Source organism: Lithobates pipiens, unplaced genomic scaffold, assembly GCF_037356315.1.
Source record: "Lithobates pipiens isolate NorthernLeopardFrog02 unplaced genomic scaffold, aLitPip1_a1.2 Scaffold_3, whole genome shotgun sequence".
Taxonomy (NCBI): Eukaryota; Metazoa; Chordata; class Amphibia; order Anura; family Ranidae; genus Lithobates; species Lithobates pipiens.
The window spans coordinates 55151640-55173904 of NW_027507790.1; the positions used below are offsets into that span (position 1 = coordinate 55151640).

At 44.0% G+C, this 22265-nt stretch overlaps 1 pseudogene across 1 annotated transcript; it reads left to right on the top strand.

The window, feature by feature from the left end:
- The first annotated feature begins 3896 nt into the window (after positions 1-3896).
- On the top strand, positions 3897-21965 carry LOC143940404 (serine/threonine-protein phosphatase PGAM5, mitochondrial-like; annotated as a pseudogene). The gene is made up of 6 exons (XR_013263865.1): positions 3897-4083; positions 5792-5967; positions 11059-11184; positions 13307-13395; positions 20673-20803; positions 21477-21965. The product of XR_013263865.1 is annotated as a serine/threonine-protein phosphatase PGAM5, mitochondrial-like (transcript).
- The last annotated feature ends 300 nt before the right edge of the window (positions 21966-22265 follow it).

The following is a 22265-nucleotide window of genomic DNA, read 5'->3' on the forward strand; positions in this document are numbered from 1 at the left end:
CGTATCTCAGTGGCGCCTGGAAGTTCCCCAGCGGCTTTCGGCCGGCTCGGCTGTACTCGGAGGCTTTTGGCCGCCTCGGCCATACTCGTAGGCTTTCGGCCGCTCTCGAAAACCGACGAGAAGGGCCGAAAGGCTCCAAGTACGGCCTAGGCGGCTGAAAACCACTGAGAAGGGCCGAAGGCGGCTTAAAGCCGCCCAGAGCCCAAAAATCGCAAGGGAATCGCGGCGGATCGGCGTATAACACGCACCCGTGATTTTGCCCTGATTTTAAGGGGAAAAAAGTGTGTATTATACGCCGACAAATACGGTAATATTTTTTTTTTACTAGTAATGTCCACATCGGACATTTTTGACACATTTTTGGGACCATTGTCATTTATACAGCAATCACTGCTATATAAATCCAGTGATTTCTGTGTAAATGACACTGGCAGTTAAGGGGTTAACCAGTGGGTGGCAGTGTAGGGGTCAAGTGTTCCTAGGGGCGTGTTACTAACTGTTGGGGGCTGGGCTTTCATTTAGTGAACACTGATCTCTGCTCCAATCACATGGAGCAGAGATCAGAGTTGCTAGGCAACGGTGAGATGCTGTTTACAACGGCATCTCTCCGTTCAGCCGCCCTGTGAGATGATCGCAGGTATGCCCGCAGCGATCGAGTCCTCGGGACCTTCGACCAGACTCACAGGGGTCCCGACCAGCACGCGGGCGTGCCGGCGGCGGCGCGCTCGCGATGGCAGGGCGGCATTAGAGATTGGACGTACCTGTACGCCAACATGCCTGCCCGTCCCATTCTGCCAACGTATATCGGCGTGCGGTGGTCGGGAACCGGTTAATAACCACCCCACTTTATGCTGTGCTGTCTCTCTGTGGTCTTTGTAGTCCATGCCACACTGTGCAGACAAAAAACACTGTTAAGCCCCTTACACACATTATCAGATTTTCTGCTGTTTTTTGTCTTCAGATTTACCAAAACCATGCAGTGTATGGGCCCGCCTGATTGTATACAAATTGAAACTCCTAAGGCAGGGTGCCCAACCTTTTGAAGAGCAAGGGCCACTTAAGCAGCTTGGTAACCAGTCGCGGGCCACAATGAGTGGCAGACGACAGGTCTGTGTACACTCTGCATATGCAGAGCGGACATGGACATAGCCCACTCTACTCTATGAGCCCTCCAATCTGCCCATATGGAAGGGGACAGATCCCTTTCCGTTTTTTTTCTTTTTAGCAGATCAGATTGAAGGTATGCACGTGTAAACGGACAAGTCTGTTTACAGTTGCCGCTACATAGAGGTGAATGGAGGGGCTGATTGGGTCGAACCGATCATGTGAAAGGGGCCTGAGGCTGCTTTCACACTGATGTGCTGTGGTCTACCCAGAGCAGTGCACCTCTGCCTTTTCTGTGGGTTAGCTGCACTTTGCCATAGAATTCTATTATATCCTGCAGGTGTTGTGCACTTTCTGGAAACACACCAAACCCGTAGGTAATAACAGAGGTCTATGGCTCAGTGCAGTTTGAAAGCAGCCTGGTAACCACTGCAGAACAGATATGCCCATATATACACTGTGATTATAGTATTGAACATACCTTTAACAACAGTCTTCGATTTGGGTATCGCCAGCTGTTTCTGTTCCAGGCAGAGTGCATTTGGTATCACTCCGCCTGTGACAGGAGGTGGCGCTATGCAGAAAGCATCATCTTATGTGGCTCTGCTATGCAACCGATTGCTTCCTCTACCATAGTTTTCCAACTGTCCCGAATTTCCCAGGACATTCCCAGGATTAGGACCTTTGTCCCGATTTAATTTTGTCCCGGGAAATGTCCCGGGAAATTCGGTTTGTCCCCGCTTTTCGCCGCCGGCTGCTAGAGGTTCGCGGCTGGCCGCCATTTTAAAGAAGACCAGAAGCTGGTCTTCAATAGAGCTGCTGCCGCGCCACCCCCGCTGCCAGTGTCTGTGAAGTGCATGGAAGGTGGGCGGCGCCGCAGTTCAAAGTCTTTCCGCGCGGCAATGACGGCGTCTGGAGGATGTCGGGGGCCAGTCTGTGGATGTCAGAGGGGCCAGTCTGGATGTTGGGGCCCAGTGAGTCTGGATGTCGGGGGCCAGTCAGAGTCTGGATGTGGGGGGGCTAGTATGGATGTCGGGGGCAGTCTGGATGTCAGAGGGGCCTGTCTGGATGTCGGGGGCCAGTATGGATGTCAGAGGGGGCAGTCTGGATGTCGGGGGCAGTCTGGATGTCAGAGGGGGCAGTCTGAATGTCGGGGGGCAGTCTGAATGTCAGAGGGGGCAGTCTGTCAGAGGGGGCAGTCTGGATGTTAGAGGGGGCAGTCTGGATGTCAGAGGGGCCAGTCTTGTTGTCGGGGGCCAGTCTGGATGTCAGAGGGGCCAGTCTGGATGTTAGAGGGGGCAGTCTGGATGTCAGACTGGATGTCAGAGGGGCAGTCTGGATGTCAGAGGGGCCAGTCTGGATGTCAGAGGGGGCCAGTCTGGATGTCAGAGGGGGCCAGTCTGGATGTCAGAGGGGGCAGTCTGGATGTCAGATTGGATGCCAGAGGGGGCAGTCTGGATGTCAGAGGGGGCAGTCTGGATGTCAGAGGGGGCCAGTCTGGATGTCAGAGGGGGCCAGTTTGGATGTCAGAGGGGCACCAGATGTTAGGAGGACTGATGGGGACACGAGATGTAAGGAGGGGCTCCACTGATGGAGACAGATGTGAGAAAGGCTGCTCTGATGGGGCACCTAATGTAAGGAGGGACTCTGCTGGGGGCACCCGATGGCATCTGGTGGCAGGCAACGTGGCTAGTAACACGCTTATGGCTCCCACTGATTCTGCATTATGGTGAGTTGAATGATTTTATTTTATATTACAATGTAATAATAGAAATAATGTGCTTCAATCATCCTGACACTATAACAATCATGGCGCCGGGATGATTGAAGTGCTAACACCAGGTATTTGGAGTATCTTTATCTGCTGATTGTCAAACTCTGGAAAACACATATTACTATTGTGGTGTAGGATCGGGGGCTGCTGTCCCTCCATCCCTCCCCCCCTTCCCTCTCAATCCCGCCCCCCTTCCCTCTCAATCCCGCATTCATCTCAGACTCTAACCACACCCCTTTGAGCCACGCCCATGTAAGCACGCCTACTATTTACGTAAACCACGCCCATATCTTGCCACGGCATGCCACATTTTTACCTTTTACTATGCCACACCTATAACCGCATGCCCCGCCCCCAATTATAATACAACTCCGCCTACTGCCAAAAAAGTGTCCCGAATTTTCTTTTTACAATGTTGGCAACTATGCTCTACCGCCGGCTTCATTCACAACACTGATGCTCTGGGATGCCGGGTCGAGAACCCATGATCTGGGCTTGCCAACCAGCCATCCCAGAGCAGGAGGTCGCGGGCCACATCAGAGGGCTCTGCGGGCCACTGGTTGGGCACCCCTGTCCTAAGGTTTGACCTCATATTATATGTTTTTTGTAAAACTGAAGGAAACAATCAGCATAAAATCTGATAGTGTGTATGGGGCTTAAGTGTTCCTTTATTTAATCGCCACCACCACTTGTGCTCAAACACCAAGTGGGCTCTCACCTTCTCTTTTTGACCTATGTTTCAGTAGGACGCGCTTATTAACCCTTAAGGGCATATGCACATTACATTTTTTATTTTTTTTATTAATGTGGGTGCTTTTATGACATTTTTGCCAAAAGTGGAAATTGCCTTGAAGGTCAGAGATAGCAGAAGGCTATTAATTGTCTCGTCAAATATTTCCACAACTGTGCCCTTTAAAGCAGTTTTAGGTATTGATAATTGCCCCTCCCCAAAGCCTCATCACCTCACCATCTAACACCTGCAGGCAGACTCCTACAATATAAGGCCTGCAGCTGCAGACAGCAATCATTCAGTGTTGGTGGGTTTGTTGAGCAGTTATGTTCTTGCGCAGAGCTGTCCTGGCTGGTGGAGCAGCAGCTGCACTTTTTGCTGCACAAGTTTTGAAGCACAATGGGGAAGACTCAAGTGACTCTGCTGTGTCATGGCCACCACCTGTCACCAGGTGCTGGGACCCCAACTGGGACCGGTGAGATCTTTGCATAGTAGATGTGACTTATATTAATGCTAGAAATGTTTGAATATTCTCATGTGGGATGAACAACTCTATCACCAGCCTGGCCTGTTGTAGTGTACCAGTTACTACTACTCGTATAGAGGCGGTGTGTGTGTGTGTGTGTGTGTGTGTGTGTGTGTGTATATATATATATATATATATATATATATATATTCTCTCAAACTTTTTTGAGATGCTAGTCTGTAGCAAGGTCCCAGGCCTCCTTTTGATCTGAAAACTGCCAGGGATAACTGACCTCCTTAGTCTGTATGTAGTGGGTGTATAGTCTATTGGGTGCCAGACACTAGATGCAAAAAAGTTTCTCACCAAACCTTTTTGGGGGAGAGAGAGAGTTAGGGCCAGGACACCCTTGGGTAGTTGCAAGCTTAATTGGTAGACTTGGACTTCAATAGGAAAGGCATCCAGCAAGACTCCATCTGCATGTGTAGCAATGCTGTCTCCTATGGCAACAGTCTTTTTAACAGTTCTTTTGCTATCTCTCCTCTCCTTGCACTCATTCACTGCCACTGAATCCCTTGAGATCCTTCAATCTTCAGTGGTATCTTCAAGTGTCCCTCTGCTTCTCTTCTGGTCCCTGCCTTGACATACAAGGCTACTCTGCAAGTGTCGCCTCGCTGGGTCCCTGGGATTCCCACTGAAGTTTCCAATTCTTCACTATCCCCAGTTGCTGAGACTGCTGCTCTGGTACTTCAGATACTCACTGTGGTCCATGGTAACAAGGTGGATAGTCCCTTACTTGTGACTGCTCCCCCTCTACCTCTGACCACGACTGGTTCTCCGGCTGACAGAACTGTCACTTTTGTGCTGCTCTCTTGCTTCTGGATTGTTAAATACTGTTGCCATAGACGGCAAACCTGCACATGCAGAAGTGACACCTTGCTGGGGCATTTCCCTGTACAGCTGTCTTCCTATTGAAGTCTTGGAGTCTGCCTATTGAAATTATAACCGCTTAAGGGTGTCCTGGCCCTAACCCTCTTTCCCTTGCAAAATATAAAAAGGACTGCTAAAAACTTTTGCATCCCAAGGAGTGTCTGGTGTCCAATGACTTTCACCATCTCTGTACCCACCATGTCTCTTAACCCACTACATATTGAAGGATGTCTGTGGCTGCTAAGGCTCTCATTAGACTGGAAGAGGTTAGATTCTGCTAGTTTTATGGAGGAGGGGGGGGGGGGCAGGGGCAGATGGAAAGACAGAAACACCAGGTATTTCACAAAGGAAGCAATACAAAACGGGTTACTTTTTCATACAAGTACATGGTACAGCAGGCCATATCAGAGTATGGTGTGTTGGGGTAACGATCACTTTTAACTGATTTAAAGAACTATAGGTAAAAATCTTCTCTTTGGATGGAGAAAGGGAGGCTTGTAACCCCTTGGGATTTTCCTTCACTTTCAATGACAAATTCTAATCCCTCTTCACTGCAAAACTTAATTTTTGCCTTTTTAGTTATACCTTAATTTGAGTTAATGCTATTGTGGCAAGTAACTGCATAGGGTCTTTAAAAAAAAAAAAAAAAAAAAAAAAAACTGACCCTTAGGGCTTGCTCATTCTGCAGTGTCATACATTTTTTTTTTTTTTTTTTTTTTTTTTCTAAGTAACATTTTTGAATAAACTGCCTTCCTAACACTTTTTTTTTTTTTTTTTTTTTTTTTTTAAGACGTGAACCAATGTCTCTGATCAATCTGAATGACCTGAAGGGAAATAAAGATGATGACCTCAGATGCCAGCTAAAAAAACATGAAGCAAAGGCCAGACGTCATATCTATCTTGTCCGCCATGGACAGTACAATGTGGAAGGTGAAACCGACTCTGAAAGGGTTCTAACCCCGCTTGGTAGGTTTGTTGGAATCTACATTTAGAGGCCTTGCTATTATGTATGGTCTTTATTCCTTGACCTTTCTCATTTTGGTTTACAACCAGTCTGCTTTTAGACCACTCTTTCACACTTCTGCCTGGGCCTGAAGGAGGGTTTTGCTTCAGTGCATGTGTAAAGACAGATGAGTGTCTTTGGGCAGTTTTAGTACCCCTTTGCTATTTTACATGGTTATCCAAAAACTTATAGGGACACCTTTATTTTTGTCTGTAGGCAAAAAGGGTGTGGTTTAAACTAAACATGGGGTGTAGTTATCCTGAGATAAGGGAGGGACAGCAGGCCCAGATCCTACACCAGAAAAGAAATGTGTATTCCATAAAGTTTAACAATCGGCAGATAAAGATACTCCAAACACCTGGGGTTGGTGCTTCAATCACCTTGGCCCCACTGTTGGTGTCAGAATGATGCATTTTAAATTGGTTATACTCACCATAATGCAGACTCAGTGGGAACCCTGAGTCACTTGCCACTGTCATGTCCCAGCAGTGGAGTCTCTGCTGCCATTACAGTAAACCGGCTCTCATGTACCACAGGTCACTTGCTGAGGGGCACAAGCAAGAGACAATCTGGCCAGGTGGCTGCCAATAGAAATTGAGCTGCCACCAGCCCCACAACCTTTCCCACAACAGGTGGAAAAGGGCAGGGTGTTGGCAGCAGCTCAGTTTCTATTGGCAGCCACCTGGCTGGCTCTGCCTTTTTTCCTGTTCCCATCAGTGAGAGACCAAGCTATGATAGCTGGTCTTCTATAAAATGGTGTCAGACATTTCACTGCCAGCTGCAGACCTCAAACACAAAAAATGGAAACTTGGGGGAGGAGAAGTGTCCCACTTTTAGCAATGTCCAAAGTCCAGGGAAATTCAGGACAGTTGGTAACTATGGTTTCATAGTTGGCAGAAGTGGGGAATTGGATCTGTGGGATCACAGCTTTGAGAATGCAAGGGGCCAGTCAGCCTTTCAGCTTGGACGGAGGGATGCTAATGCTGAGGTACTGGGTTGAATTGCTTTGGAATGCAAATTGGGTCTTGTGCTTGTTTTCCCAGCTCTGGTTCTGCTAATTGATCCCAATACTGAGTCTAGACCAATCTAAGCCGTGTCGCTAACCCCTGAAGGAGCTGCTGGTTTGTTTGGGCTTACCATTGCCTTCACCTCAATTTGAGTGTCTAGGGGTTCCCATGGTAGATGGCCCAGAAACTTTAGAGACTGACGACAGATCTGCTTAAAGGGATTTTTATTTGCAAAACGTAGTTGACGAACAGCCTCTCAGTATAGAATCGGATGGCTACGAAGTTGCTGGGCCTCTCCACAACCAGAGACGGCACCGGACCACCCCTCCAAATCCTTTCCTTGCCTCAGGCTAGCCAGCCCTGAGACAGTCGGGTGAATCTGCACCCCAGGCCATAGGCGTCCTGGGGGCTGGTCAGGAGGACCAGGACCACGGAGTCAGAACTTACTTCTGGACCGGAACCACGTGACATCGGCATCTTAAGTACCCTTTCCCAGAAAGCACAGCAAGAGTGACACCCACTAGGCTGGCTCAGAGTAAGTAACCTTAATGCACCCAACCAGACTGTTTCCATGCCTGCCAAAAGAGGCAGCGCCCCCTATGGCCAGGCTGAACACCCTATAGTCCAGTCAGACTGATGCTGAGGTCAAGATTTGGAATAATTATACTCAAACAAAACTGCAGTTCAGGTGTAACATTACATTTCGAAAACTTAGTGCGTGCTCTTCAGGAGCCGTGTTTTTTTTTTTTTTTTTTTTTTTTTTTTTTTTTTTTTTTTTTTTTTTTTTTCAAATGGGCCAGAAGTTGATGTGCATAACTATTCACCCTCTAAAGTCAATACTTCGTAATACAGCTCCAAGTTCCTTTTTGGATAAGTCTCTATAAGCTTACCACTAAGATTTTTGCCCATTCCTCCTTGCAAAACTGCTCCAGCTTGAAGTTGAATGGTTTGTGCTTAACAGCACTCTGGCCACAGATTTTCTATTGGATTGCGGTCTGGGCTTTGACTAGGCCATTCCAACATACTTGCAGGATTCCCCTTAAACCACTCAAGTGTTGCTTTTAGCAGTGTTTGAGGTCACAGTCCTGCTGGAAGGTGAACCTCCATCCTAGCCTCAAATCACAGTGGTACAAGTTTTGCTCAAGAATATTGCTGTATTTAGCACCACCCAGCTTTCCCTCAACTCTGACCAGTTTCCCAGTCCCAACTGCTGAAAACATCCCCACAGCATGATGCTGGCGCCACCATGTTTCACTGTGGGGATGGTATTCTTTGTGTTTGTTGGGTTTGCAACACAGTGTTCCTCCTTCTTCCCTACAGTTTGAGTCTCCCACATTCCTTTTCACAAACTTAAAACGTGCGTTTTTTTTTTGGGGGGGTTTTTTCTGACAGTAATGGCTTTCTTCTAGCCACAAAGCCCAACTCTATGGCTGCTTATTGTCGTCCTATGTACAGATACTTGAGTCTCTGCTGTGGAACGCTGCAGCTCCTCCAGGGTTATCTTGGGTCTCTGTGCTGCCTCTCCAATGCCCTCCTTGCCTGGTCCATGCATTTTGGTGTGCCAAAAATCAGTCTCTTGGCAGGTTTGCTGTTCCATTTAGTTATGATTTGATAATTGATGGTGCTCTTAGGGATCAACAGATTTGGAAGTGTTCTGTAATTTTATACACTACCCATATCCTAACCCTGACTTCTCAACATTGTCCCTTATGTTGTAGAAAACATGCAACTCCATTTTGTAATCTCCCCTCAATTTTATAGGTCTTGCTTTTTAAGGAATGATGTGCCTTATCTTACACTGTCTTAAACTTATTAGACTTTTTGCTTGAGCTAAGGCTTAATTAAACCCCCACTGAGTCATTGTAGTTGGATCCTCAGAAAGGCATCCTATGTCCTTGCAGATAAGTTATCTTTGTAAACTCCTGTCAGCTGCCTAAACTCAAAGATTAGAGGAACTGATCTTATTCACTCTTGATAAGAGGCGATTAAGGGGGGATATGATCAACATGTACAAATGTATAAGGGGTCCATATAGTGAACTTGGTGTTGAGTTATTCACTTTACAGTCAACAAAGAGGACAAGGGTGCAGTCTTTACATCTAGAGGAAGAGATTTCCTCTCCAAATAAGGAAAGGTTTCTCCACAGTAAGAGCTGTGAAAATGTGGAATAGACTCCCTGCAGAGCTGGTTCTGGCCAGCTCAGTAGATTGCTTTAAGAAAGGCCTGGATTATTTCAAATATACATAATATTACTGGGTACTAACATTTATAGGTAAAGTTGATCTGGGGAAATTCCAATTGCCTCTCTGGATCAGGAAGGTTTTTTTGCCTTCCTCTGGATCAACTTTGGGTATATGGGATTGTGTTTGGGGGGGGGGGGGGGGGTAAGCCCCCCCCAACCTGACTATAACTCATGAGACTATCTCTGTAGAAGCCTGGTTAACCCTTAAACTTAGGAGCAGGCTTATCCCTCCCCTCTTGTGTTGTAATTCACATTTAAAAGTATTGTTCTTAATTAAGAATTCAGACTGGCTTTGCACATGAAAGCTGCATCTTGTACCATTGGTCACCAGAATGCTGAAGGGTCCCAGTGGGCTAGCAAGGAACAAAGGGTGGTCTGCTGTACAGTAATCCTTTCACTGTGTTTTTTGGGGAGTTCCTTGGTCTTCATGGCAGTGTTTGGTTAGTGGTGCTCCTTAGGTGTTGCAGCCTCTGGGGCCTTTCAAAAAGTTGTCTGTAATAACAGATGTGACACTTGGTGGACATTTCACTAATTATGTAACTTCTGAAGGCAATTGGTTGCACCAGAGCTTTTTGTGGGCTTCATAACAAAGGAAACGCCAATTGTATGTTCCATCACAAATTACAATCTGAATTAAGGCTGTAATGTAACAATGGTTAAAGCCAAGGGGGTGAATACTTTTGCAAGGCACTGTAACTATAGCACAATTAAACCTGCTCTGTAAAGTTGGTGGTAAAAAGCAGCTTTGGTTTTAGAAACTATTTCTAGTCTGACTCCACTTGTGAAGAGATTTATCCCTTGAGACCTCTATATAATTGCTGAGGACAATCCTCATCAGCTTGAACTCGCCAAATACTGATACCATTCACAAAAAAATGCTTTTATTCTGAACATCAGGTTACAGCAGATGATGGGATACAAACAGATGAATAGGTTGTAGTATTTATGCAGTCAAAAGATATTGTCTGTAGAATACTATGCAGAATGCATGTGGCTTGTAGCTGCATTCATTACACAGGAAGAAGGGTGGAGCAGCATTACATACAAAAGGAAGTGTCATAACAAGGGGGAAAAAATATAAGTGCATTACCACAAAAGGTTACTAGATGGCAGCATGTGAACTAAATAGAAGTCCATAAAAAATGGTTAAGGAACAATATATAAACTTTTATGCCCTGTTGGGGCAGCACACTCCGTCTAGCATGGTAAATGTCACTATATATACACATCGGAACTGTAGTGATGCAACTGCAAACAATATAATTTGCTAGATGTCCTAAACACTAGAAAAACAAAACAAGCATTTAATCACTCTTAATTCAAGGCTCCAAGTTATGTTAACTAAAGTTCAAGATTTTCTTCTTGAAGTCACAGGTAGGATCAAGCAGCGTAGGCAAACAAGTTTTCTCCAAAGGGCAAGAGCATAAGAAGTTCCTGTGATGGGGTCTGATGAAAGTCTTTACAGTACCTTGTCTTGAAACCTTCACCTTGCATACCTTGGTCATCGCTAAGAATGCTCTTTACAAGTCCCATGGGCCATTCAATTCTTTCAGCTTGGTCCTTAAGCAGAACAAGATCTCCAACATGTGTTGGGCTTCAGTCATTGCCATTTCCTGCATCTTTTCAGAGTAGAAAGCTGTGCATAAGGTTTTTAATGCATTAAGATACTTCTACCTTTACAATCAGTTTGATTCTGTATATACACTTTAACTTGCAGTGTACTTGCCTGACAGTTGCTACTTGATCAAGTTGGTTGGGGGGGGGGGGTGTTATCTTTATTTTCTAAACACTTTGTTATGCTGTAGGTCGGGAGCAGGCTAACTTAACTGGTCAACGCCTGGCTAATTTCGGTTACACCTACAATGAGATGACTTACTCTACAATGCAAAGGGCCAAAGAGACATCAGAAATAATTGGACAGCATCTGCAGAGTAAGTATGAAATTACTGGGTTGGTTCAAAAAAATCAGCATTGTAGGTTTTTGCATCAATGTTCAATAAAATCACACCATGGGCTTTTCCCTGCTGTCTTCAAGACTGCATAAGATGGAGGATCCTCCCACTGAAAGGAAACTTTATGAAAGTCAAAAACCGCCCTTTTAACCCCCCCCCCCCCCCCCTCCAACTTTATACCATGTAAATCAGCATATTAAACCCTAATTTACACTGCTTGTAGATATCTCCCTTGCTTGGTATTGTTGTAATCCTTTTTGTTCTTTAGAATGACATCACTGAGCATGGCCAGATTGCCCCTGATTTATGGCACTATGTGCTTATCTGGTATCGGGACTTCCTACAGCACACAACACTGAAATCCCCAGGAGGCTGCAGAATCATTCAGAGCTTCCTCCTACACCCTGTGTGACCTCACATGCAGTGTAAACCTGGCCATTACTGCAGTCTTATCAGTTGAAGCTGATAAGACTGACAAAGGCTAACATTAGACAATGGACACAAGTTAATACTATGAAATACAACAAGTCGGCTATGAACAGGGAAGCAGGGTTGCCATAGAAATCTTGGCTTGAGAAGGAGGCTTGGTTAACAATACAGGAAGTGCTCAATGTACAGGTGGAAATGCACTCCACTGTGGACTCAGAAAACAATACTTAAGATGACACTGCCTAACCCCCCTGGAAACAAGTTTTTAAAAAAAGGTTAAACAGTAAGTAATATGCAATTTGGGCTGGATTACAGTGGCTAGTAGTTAGATAATTACTTATTATAATGGAATAAATGAAAAGAAGCATCGTGGGAGAGTTTACTTCCTCAAGTGTATTGAAGGTACTCGGAAGAGGAAATTGGGCCTGGAGAACTGATTCATGAAGGTGTAGCAAAGACTGAATCGACTTTGGGTGCAAGAGCCATCAAGATGGCTGCCATCTTTTGCTTTCTTTGTGCAATCAGTTTGAACTACCAAGCCTATGCCAGGGTTAGTGGCTATTACTACTAAAGTGAGTAGCTGTGTTGCTATTTTAACAGGTTCCCAACGCATGCCAATGTACATCGGCAGGATGGCACGGGCAGGCGAATGGGCGTACCTGTACATCCTTTTAAATTCGGCGGCGTGCTGGTCAGGTCCCGCGGACTCTATCCCCCGCGGGCATACCCGTGATCGTCTTGCGGGGCGGCTGAATGAGGAAATGCCATTGTAAACGGCATCTCCCCGTTCTGCTTAGCAACTAGTGACGTTGATCTCTGCTCCATGTGATTGGAGCAAAGATCAGTGTTCACTAAATTAAAGCCCAGCCCCCAACAGTTAGTAATACACCCCTAGGAACACTTAACCCCTACACTGCCACCCACTGGTTAACCCCTTTACTGCCAATGTCATTTACACAGGAATCGCTGCATTTATTTAGCAGTGATTGCTGTATAAATGACTGGTCCCAAAAATTTGTCAAATGTCCTGTGTCTGCCATAATGTCAGTCACAATAAAAATTGCTGATCGCCATTACTAGAAGAAAAATTAACAAAAATGCCATAAAACTATCCCCTATTTTGTAAACGCTAGAAATTTTGAGCAAACCAATTAATCGCTTAATTTTTTTTTTTAGAATGCGTATCGGCCTAAACTGAGGGGGAAAAATGTTTTTTTATATATTTTTGGGGGGATATTATAACAAAATAAAAAATGCTTTTTTTTTTTTTTTTTTCAAAATTGTCGCTCTAGCTTTGTTTATAGCGCAAAAAATAAAAACCACAGGGGTGATCAAAAAGCTCTTTGTGGGGGGGGGGGGGGGGGAAGAGGACGTCAATTTTGTTTGGGAGACACATCAGTTAAAGTGTCGCAGTGCTGAATCGCAAAAAGTGGTCTGGTCTTTAAACGGCAAAATGGTCCGGAGCTTAAGTGGTTGGTTAATGTTAAAATGTTTCATGTAAACAACTGAACACTACAAGGAAAGAGGTAACGTACAGTACAGCTGACTTGCATATTTCAAGTGATGGGCTAACACCAGGTAAGCGTCTGTACAGAAATATGGATGTGAACTTACTGAGACTGACACTGAACTTTTTTTTTTTTTTTTTTTTTTTTTTTTTTTTTCTTTACAGGTATGAAATGTGCTGGTTCTGACTTGCTAAGAGAAGGGGCCCCCATTAGACCAGATCCACCAAGCCATAACTGGAAGCCAGATGTTGTGGTGAGCTTTACAAAGCCTCAAGTTCAGTGACTGGTCAACTAGTCAGACTTGTGGGAATATTTTCTCATTGAGTGGATGAATCCACATTTTAAGGGAAAACGTGGAAGAGAAAGCTGACGGCTCTAAAGATCAACAGTAGTTTCAGCATGAGAAAAGCTAGTGGCTAATGGTTCAGTGCAGATCTAGAAGGCAAACTTGTTGCAGCACACATCCTACCTTGCCCAGGAACAGAGCAGTAAAGCCTTTTCCACTGACCTCAGTCAGTGTGTCTGATTTAACCTGTAGTGAGCCTCTATTGCTCACATGTGAGACTTCCCACTCCCTAGGTAAATGCAATGCATGAAAGCTTCAATGGCACTACCACCAGCTGGGCATCATAGGGAGAAATGATACTAGTATCATTTGCAGTACTTTTTCAGCTATAGTGATGATTTAATGAACCACAGTGCCTTTATACAAAATGTGTTTTTAAAAAAAAAAATGACAAAGTGGTTGTAAAAAGCAAAAGAAAGGGGTAAGGTTGCGCTATGGAGCAGATTAGTATGATTATGGTATGAGCGGCCTCTATCGAATTTCCACCCAATGTGGGTGAAACAACTAATGACATAAGAAAGGGAAATGGACTTGGCGCTATACCTTTTGAAAAAAATATAAATTATAATTTGTATAAATTTTCCAGCATACTGGTAAATGATAAAAACTATCTATTCATGCCCAACAATAGTCTGTAGTGATTATTTATATATAAAGGGAAAGAAAACGTATGCATCTGTATAAATGCCATAAAGGGCTAGCAAACCATAAATGAACATGCAATTCCTATGATTAGTATTAAATTTCACGTGTGTTTTTTTTTTTTTTTTTTTTTTTTTTTTTTATTGGCACTTGCACTTTAATACTTATCATAGGAATTGCATGTTCGTTTATGGTTTGCTAGCCCTTTATGGCATTTATACAGATGCATATGTTTCTTTCCTTTTGTCTTTTTATATATAATCACTAGAGACTATTGTTGGGCACGAATAGATAGTTTTTATCATATACCAGTATGCTGGAAAATTTATACAAATTATAATTTATATTTTTTCAAAAGGTATAGCGCCAAGTCTATTTCCCCTTTCTAAAGTGGTTGTAAACCCTTACAAACCACTTTGACCTACAGATAAGTCTCAATTAAGGCTTATCTGTAGGTCCAAGAAATATCTCCTAAACCTACACGGTTTCGGAGATATTTATTAAGACAGTCACAGCTGTCTAAGGCGCAGGCGCACTATCGCCATTAGCGGCATGCCGCTGCCAATGGCAATATGCCGTTAGTGGCCTCATGTGCGGGAGTCGCATCATCGCTGCTCCGGCGCTAAGTGGCCGAGCAGTGATACCTGGAAGAAGATGGACGCTCCGGACTACACGGGACAGTGGTGACACTGCTGGCTCCTGTGTCGGGTAAGTGACACATAATGGTCTACTATGCAATGCATAGTAGCCCATTATGCTTTACCTTTGCAGGGAGACAAAGTAAACCCATGAGGGTTTACTTTCTTTTATAATTCCCAAGTTGTATTGCCATGGAGGAATTTTTGAATAAGATCAGATATAGACTATCAAAAAGGACACAAGTCACTTTACAAACACTCTAAATGGTCAGATTGGGGTATGCATACAGATAATTTGACAGCTTCACTGCAAATATAAGACAGCAGGGTGTATATATTGTCTCAAATTCAATCGCTTAATCTCATAGATGGCATAACCCTTGACTACCTAGCGGACAACCTGTTATGTGGTCTTTCCCCTTGCAGAAAGAATGAGCATTAAATATGTAAGATTGGGCAATTGTGTTCAATAATTGTCTCCCTTGGAGCTCTAAAACCAAAAGTCTGTTTTATCAGGGGGAATTCTCTAGTAACTAATCTGTTGTAGCGGCCATAACCCGTTGCAGGGTGGCCTTGACTTAATGGGCTTACCAGTTGCCTTCTCTTGGCCTGCTCCTCCACATCTAGGGTTTCCCAAGGTTGATATCAAACTGACACAGTTGAAGTCCTCTTTAAAAGGTTTTATTTTGCTGCAAGAACTTTCACATAACAGTCTCTTGGGGAACAGGGGGAACTGATGAAGAACTTGGGCACCTTGAACTACAGGTCTAGCAAAGTCTCTATTTCCACCCAGAGAGTAGCCATTCGCAGCTGGGTACTTCAAGGCTGAACAGATCTCTAGCCAGAGATCATGGCAGTCAGCATGTTGACTTGAACACTCAACTAAGGGTTAACGGGAACCTCTTTCCACTGTACCTGGAATGTTTCCGGTTCCAAAAAAGTGTGAATTCATAAATGTCCTTCCCAACTCGGTAACAAGGCACTTCTCAGGATGCCACTTGCTGGCCCGAGTCCTCCCCGGTCACTTCCATGAACTACGGTGTCCCTCCAAGCCAAGAGCACACCTGGACACTTTGAATCCTCCCTCAGTTACTGCACCTTGGACCAGCTGGTTCCGAGACTTGGGAACAGATGTATCCCTACCCCCAAACCAAGCAGGTCTATCAGGGGCCACTGACGGGAACATGTTTCAGGATGTTTAACACCACCTCACGGGGCTACCCCGGTCCTGGAACCAAACCAGACCACATGGGTCTCACTAACATCTCAACATGTGACCCACCCCCTTAAGTACCCCTGCCCAGACTCCTCAGGGGGCCCTGGCACTCCCACTGGCTCAGAGAAGGCTGATGCCTAAACATCCAACCAGACCCGGTTCTGGCCTGTCGTATGAACCTCACCATTCACATGACCAGGCGGAACTTCCAAATCCAGCCTGGTGTTGAGGCCTACCTACATGATGAACCCTTATTCTGAGGCAAAAAAACTAAATTTACATGCATATGACATTTGGTCCCAAATGTCTTCCGCTGCACTGTTATAGGATAAATCTTTTATGATGAGATTTAACTGATCCTAAAGTCATTGAGGGTTTGGCAGCTTGGGTGTAGCGGCATTTAAATGGGTAACTCTAAGTGCAATTGCAGAAATTTCAATACAAATTTGCACACTCAAAACTACTGATTTGACTAGTTGCATTATAAAATTTATATTTAGCAATGGTGATTACAAATGCCACATTATGACTAAACCCAATTTAGAGAAGTGTCCTAATGCGGTCTTTCATATTTTTACTATACATATGGAAACTTTATTTTTTATTTAGCTTATGAAATGCACATCTTACTATAAAGGTTACAGTTGTGTTTTAACATTAATATTGAGATAAATTGAAAATTGTCCACATGGTTAACAGTTGTATTAACTTCCTCAATGGGTTTTGACTGTTTTTAACTTGACTTTCATAACACTGTAACGTAGCGACCATAACCCTCGATGGGGTGGCCTTGACTTTTGGGCTTACCAGTTACCTCTGCTCGGCTTGTTCCATGTCTAGGGGTTCCCAGGGTTAATGCCCAACAACTTTGGACGCTGACACCATAAAAGTCTTTTAGAAAGTGTTTTTTTTTATTTGCAGAGGTAACATCTAACAGTCGCGTATGGGAACAGAGGGCAAGGGTGAAGAAACTCGGGCACCTTCAACTGCTAATCATCAGTCTCTAATGCAACCCAGAGAGTAGCCACTCAAAGCAGGGTGCTTCAAAGCTGAACAAATCTCTAACCAGAGATGATGGCAGTCAGCACTTTGATCCAGAACTTGTGAAATTTCTGACCTTGAATAAATTTGTAACAGAAAGTGAACAGGAACCTTTCCTCAGTACCTGGAATGTTCTGTCTCCTTGGCAGTACTGGAAAAGCATGGATTCATTAGTGTCCTTAACAACCCAGCAACCAGGCACTTTTTGGGATGCCAGCTTGTTGCTCCTCCCCCAGTCGCCTACACGAGCTTCAGTGCCCCTCAAAGTTGAGAGCACATCCGGATGCCTTGAATCCTCCCTCAGTTACTGCGCCTTGGACCAGCCTGTTCCGAGACTTGGGAACAGATGGATCCTTAGACCCGCCTGGTCTGGGGTATTTGTTAGTCAAAAGAACCATGTTACGGGGCTACCCCGGTCCAGACTTGGGAACAGGCAGCTATGGCCTCCTGAACAAACCCTCTAATATGTGACTTCAACATCTTGAGTACCCTTCGCTAGACTCCTCAGCGGGGCCAGACGCACCCACTGATTGGCTCCGGGGAATGCTGATGCCAAAAGCGTCCAGGCAGGCCTGGTTCTGGGCCTGTCATGTGCACCTAACTGTAAGCATGACCAGGCAGAACCCTACCACAGTCCAGCCAAAGTTAAACTTGCACAGTCAGCCCTCAGAACCCCTTTTACTGTTCTGAGGTAAAAACTAAATTTGTACATAGCGGATACATTGTCCCTTATTTTCATACTGACTTTTAAAGTTCTCACAAATCTCACCTTTAGAAATAATAGCTGTATACACAAGGTTTATTTGTCATAATTTGTACACTTGCAATGGTCCACATCCTTGAATGCTTGTTGAGTCCAAGGTTTGTCAAACACAAAATAACTTTAAGGAAAGGGTATTTTCTCCATATATAGTTTAACTGGTTGCTGGCCGTCAAATGACGGCCAGACGGCACACCTATTGTGGCGGGAGGACGTCATATGACATCCTCCCGTTTAAACAGGGAATGCACGCGATCGTGCGCGCGCATCCCTGTTTCTTCGGTGGCGGCGTGTCACGGAGACACCGCTCGCCACCGAAGGGGGTGAACAGCCATTCGTTATGGCTGTTTACCACGTGATCGGCCGTGATGAAGTCACGGCCGATCACATATGGTCACACCCCGAACGTGCACGTCGGTGGCGGCGTGTTCCCCGGGAACACTGCTCGTCACCCACGCTGGTAAACAGCCATTGGCCGGCTGTTTACCCACGTGATCGGCTGTGATCCTTTCACAGCCGATCACTAAAATGTAAACAAACCGCGGTAATGGGATGTTACCGGGTTCTCCTCCTCACACACCAATCGTGTGTGAGGAGGAGATTGCAGTAACATCTCGTTACCGCATACAGTGTACACCAATCACGCTGATTGTCCCCCCCCCCCCCAATAAAGAGGACCTGTCACCACCCCTCATAGTACCTGTCAATCACAGTCCATCAGAGTACCTGTCCCGGCCCATCTGAGAACCCGAGTACCTGTCCCGGCCCATCTGAGTACCCGAGTACCTATTTGCAGCCCATGTCTCATAGAATATACGTTGGGGTGTTTGCTTTCCAAAATGGGGTCATTTTGTGGGTAATTTCACTGTCCTGGTGGTCCAGGACCTTCAAAAGTGTGATGGGTAGGAATGAAATGAGATGTGTCATTTATGCTCCTAGAACGCCTGAACGTACTACTTCAATGTTCAGCCTCTCTATGTGGCCAGGCTGTGTAAAAGTCCTACACATGTGGTATCGCCATACTCGGGAGGAGTAGCAGAATGTATTTTGGGGTGTAATTTTTGCTATATACATGCTATGTGTTAGAAATATCTTATAAATTGACAATTTTGTGTAAAAAAAAAAAAAATGCGTTTTAATTTTTTTCCACATATTCCAAAAACTTCTGGAAAAAAATGAACCATTCAAAAGACTCATTATGCCTCACAGATTATACGTTGGGGTGTTTGCTTTCCAAAATGGGGTCATTTTATGGGAAATTCAATTGTCCTGGTACTAGGGACTTCAAGTGTAATAGGTGGTTGAGAAATGAGATGTGTCATTTTTGCTCGTAGAACGTCTGAAGGTACTACATCAATGTTGGTGCTCTGTATGTGGCCAGGCTGTGTAAAAGTCTCTCACATGTGGTATCTCCGTACTCGGGAAGAGTAGCAGAATGTATTTTGGGGTGTAATTTGTTGTATGCATATGCTGTGTGTGAGAAATAACCTGATAATATGACAATTTAGTAAAAAATAAATCAAAAATCTTAATTTTGCAAAGAATTGTGGGAAAAAATGACAACTTAAAAAAACTCACCATGCTACTTACTTAATACCTTTGGGATGTCTACTTTGTAAAAAGGGGTCATTTGGGGGGTATTTGTACTTTGCTGACTTGTTAGTGTCTCAAGAAATGATACACCTGATGTACTGAAGGCCTCATCAGAAGTGATCAATTTTCAGTGATTGGCACCATAGTTTGTAGACTCTATAACTTTCACAAAGACCAAATAATATATACTAATGTGGGTTATTTTTACCAAAGATATGTAGCAGTATAAATTTTAGCCAAAATTTATGAAGAAAAATTACTAATTAGCAAAAATTTATGACAGAAACCAAGAAAAATGCATTTTTTTCACAATTTATATTTTATTTATAGCACAAAAAATAAAAAACCCACTAGTGATTAAATACCACTAAAAGAAAGCTCTGTTTGTGTGGAAAAAAGGACGCAAGTTTCATATGGATAGTGTTGGATGACTGAGTAATTGTCATTCAAACTGTGAGAGCGCTGAAAGCTTAAAATTGGTCTGGTCCGAAAGGGGGTGTAACTGCACTATATTGAGGTGGTTAAAGCGGGATTCCATTACCCGATTTTTTTTTTTTTTTTTTTTTTTTTTTTTTTTTTTTTTTTTTTTTTTTCTCCTGGATCATTGAACTACTTTAGTAATGCACATAGAGTACTCACTTGCTGTGTTAAATCTTTCCCCTGCTTTCCAATATCGTCAGCAATATGATGTTATATAAATGTATCCTGGCGGTTTTCATTTTGCTTGTGGGCATTTGAAGCCCACAATCATTTATTTCCGGGAGTGAATGCTGTGCTCCCAGGATTCCCTGCTCGATCCTGCGCATGCTCATTGTATAACACGGAGCAGCGCTGTAAAATTCCGGGTTGCCATCACAACGGTCGGCGTCTAAGTTCTCGCCAAGTTGTGATGGCAACCAAACATATACAAAATAGGTAATTACGGCGAGAATTTTTTTTTTTTTTTTTTAAAGGGGCATTTGAGCATCAATGAAAGTAAATGAATGGGCTCAGATTGACTGAAATATTTGGGTACAATACCGCTTTAAGATTTGCTTGACATGGCCCATTGTTCAAAAAGTGACCTATCTTTGTCACATTTGCTCAGCATACATTGTTTGCAGTCTGCTTCAGTTGGAAAAGGTCTATGGTGGACCTGGGACCTGAAGATGACCTTGTGTTTTGGGACCTAATTGAAATCTGGTTTCAAACTAGAGAAGTAATAAAATGATTTTACTAACCTTGTGCTTTGTTTTTAACTTGTTTCCTAATTTTGTTTAAATTTTTTTCTGTTCTGGAAATCTCTTGCCTCTAGTATTTTGACGATGGACAACGCATAGAATCTGCTTTTAGATGCTTCATTCACCGTGCTGACTATGAACAGAAAGAAGAAAGCTATGAGATCATAGTTTGCCATGACAATGTTATCCGCTATATTGTATGCAGGTAAGGAAATCTGAGTTTATGCAAGATGGTAAAATAGATGTCAAACTTGGAGTGATGTTCAGAACGGCAGTCTGGTGCTGTTCACACCAGTTTAAATCTGGCTATACAACTTTAGATTTACCCAAATGATGTAATGGAATATCATAAGATATGCACCCAATGCCCTTGCACTACCTAGTTAGAATTAAAGGGACTTGTGCAATAAGATTCTTTTTTTTTTATATTTTTTTTGACTAAACTAAACTTGTACAGCCTGTAAGCCACTAATTGCTGGGGGACAGCATTGTGCAATAAATTGGGTCACGGTACTGGCAGTTAACTTCTGTGCAGCCTTTGTTTCTCACACTGGAGGTGCTGGTTCCAGGGCAGGGTATGCCACTGTGCCTACACTCTAGGCCAGTGATGGCGAACCTTGGCACCCCAGATGTTTTGGAACTACATTTCCCATAATGCTTATGCACTATGCGGTGTAGTGGAGCATCATGGGAAATGTAGTTTCAAAACATCTGGGGTGCCAAGGTTCGCCATCACTGCTCTAGGCTCTCTTCACATGTGTGCATGGGGGCCACACTTGCTTTGGCACAGCAGCCCCTTCATTTGAGCAAATACAAGATATGAGATTCACATTTGGTCTCTTTTTAGAAAAGATCTAAACTGGTGTCTTCCTCCCTAGGGCTCTTCAGCTGCCTCCTGAAGCTTGGCTACGCATGAATCTAAATCATGGCAGCATTACTGAACTTGTGATTCATCACAATGGTCATGTAACTCTAAGAATGCTTGGTGATGCTGGGCATATGCCTGTTTCAAAGCTCAGCTGCTAAACTGAATGATGCTGACCATTTATGCAGTTGGGAGTTCAGGATCAATACAACTGCCTCCAAACAAGAGACTTGAGGCGAGATCTGGTCTTTCCACCTATGGTGATGGATTAAAGTCCTTTTTTGGCCTTAGCTGGCAATATGTATGTAACTGCAATAAAGCATTTAATTATAGGGAACATAATTCCTATTACACAGTAAAGCTGCACTATTAACTAAATGTTTTCTTTACACTTCAGGAATTCTGTACCTATTGTCTCATGTATACTTGTGTATTGATCTTGTATTCTGTGCTTGGTGAAAATTTTGTACATGACAAATTTCAATAAATGCAGTTAAACTAGTTTTGTTCAAGAATTCATCATGTACATGCCCTTATAGCTACTTTTAGTAATCAGCAGGTTTTGGATGAATGAACAATAGGGATGAGCTCAGTGTTCGACTCAACCAAGCGAATCCAGAACTTTGTGGACTGTTCGCACCATATTTGTGTGGCACGAAGGGTCCGCAATGCACTACACCATCGTAGTGCATTGCAGGCTCATGATTGGCCAAGCATGCACTGTGACCCTGCATGCTTGGCCAATCACAGCGCCAGCAGCGAGGAGAGCCATAATTGGCCGCAGGATGCCTGTGGCCAATTA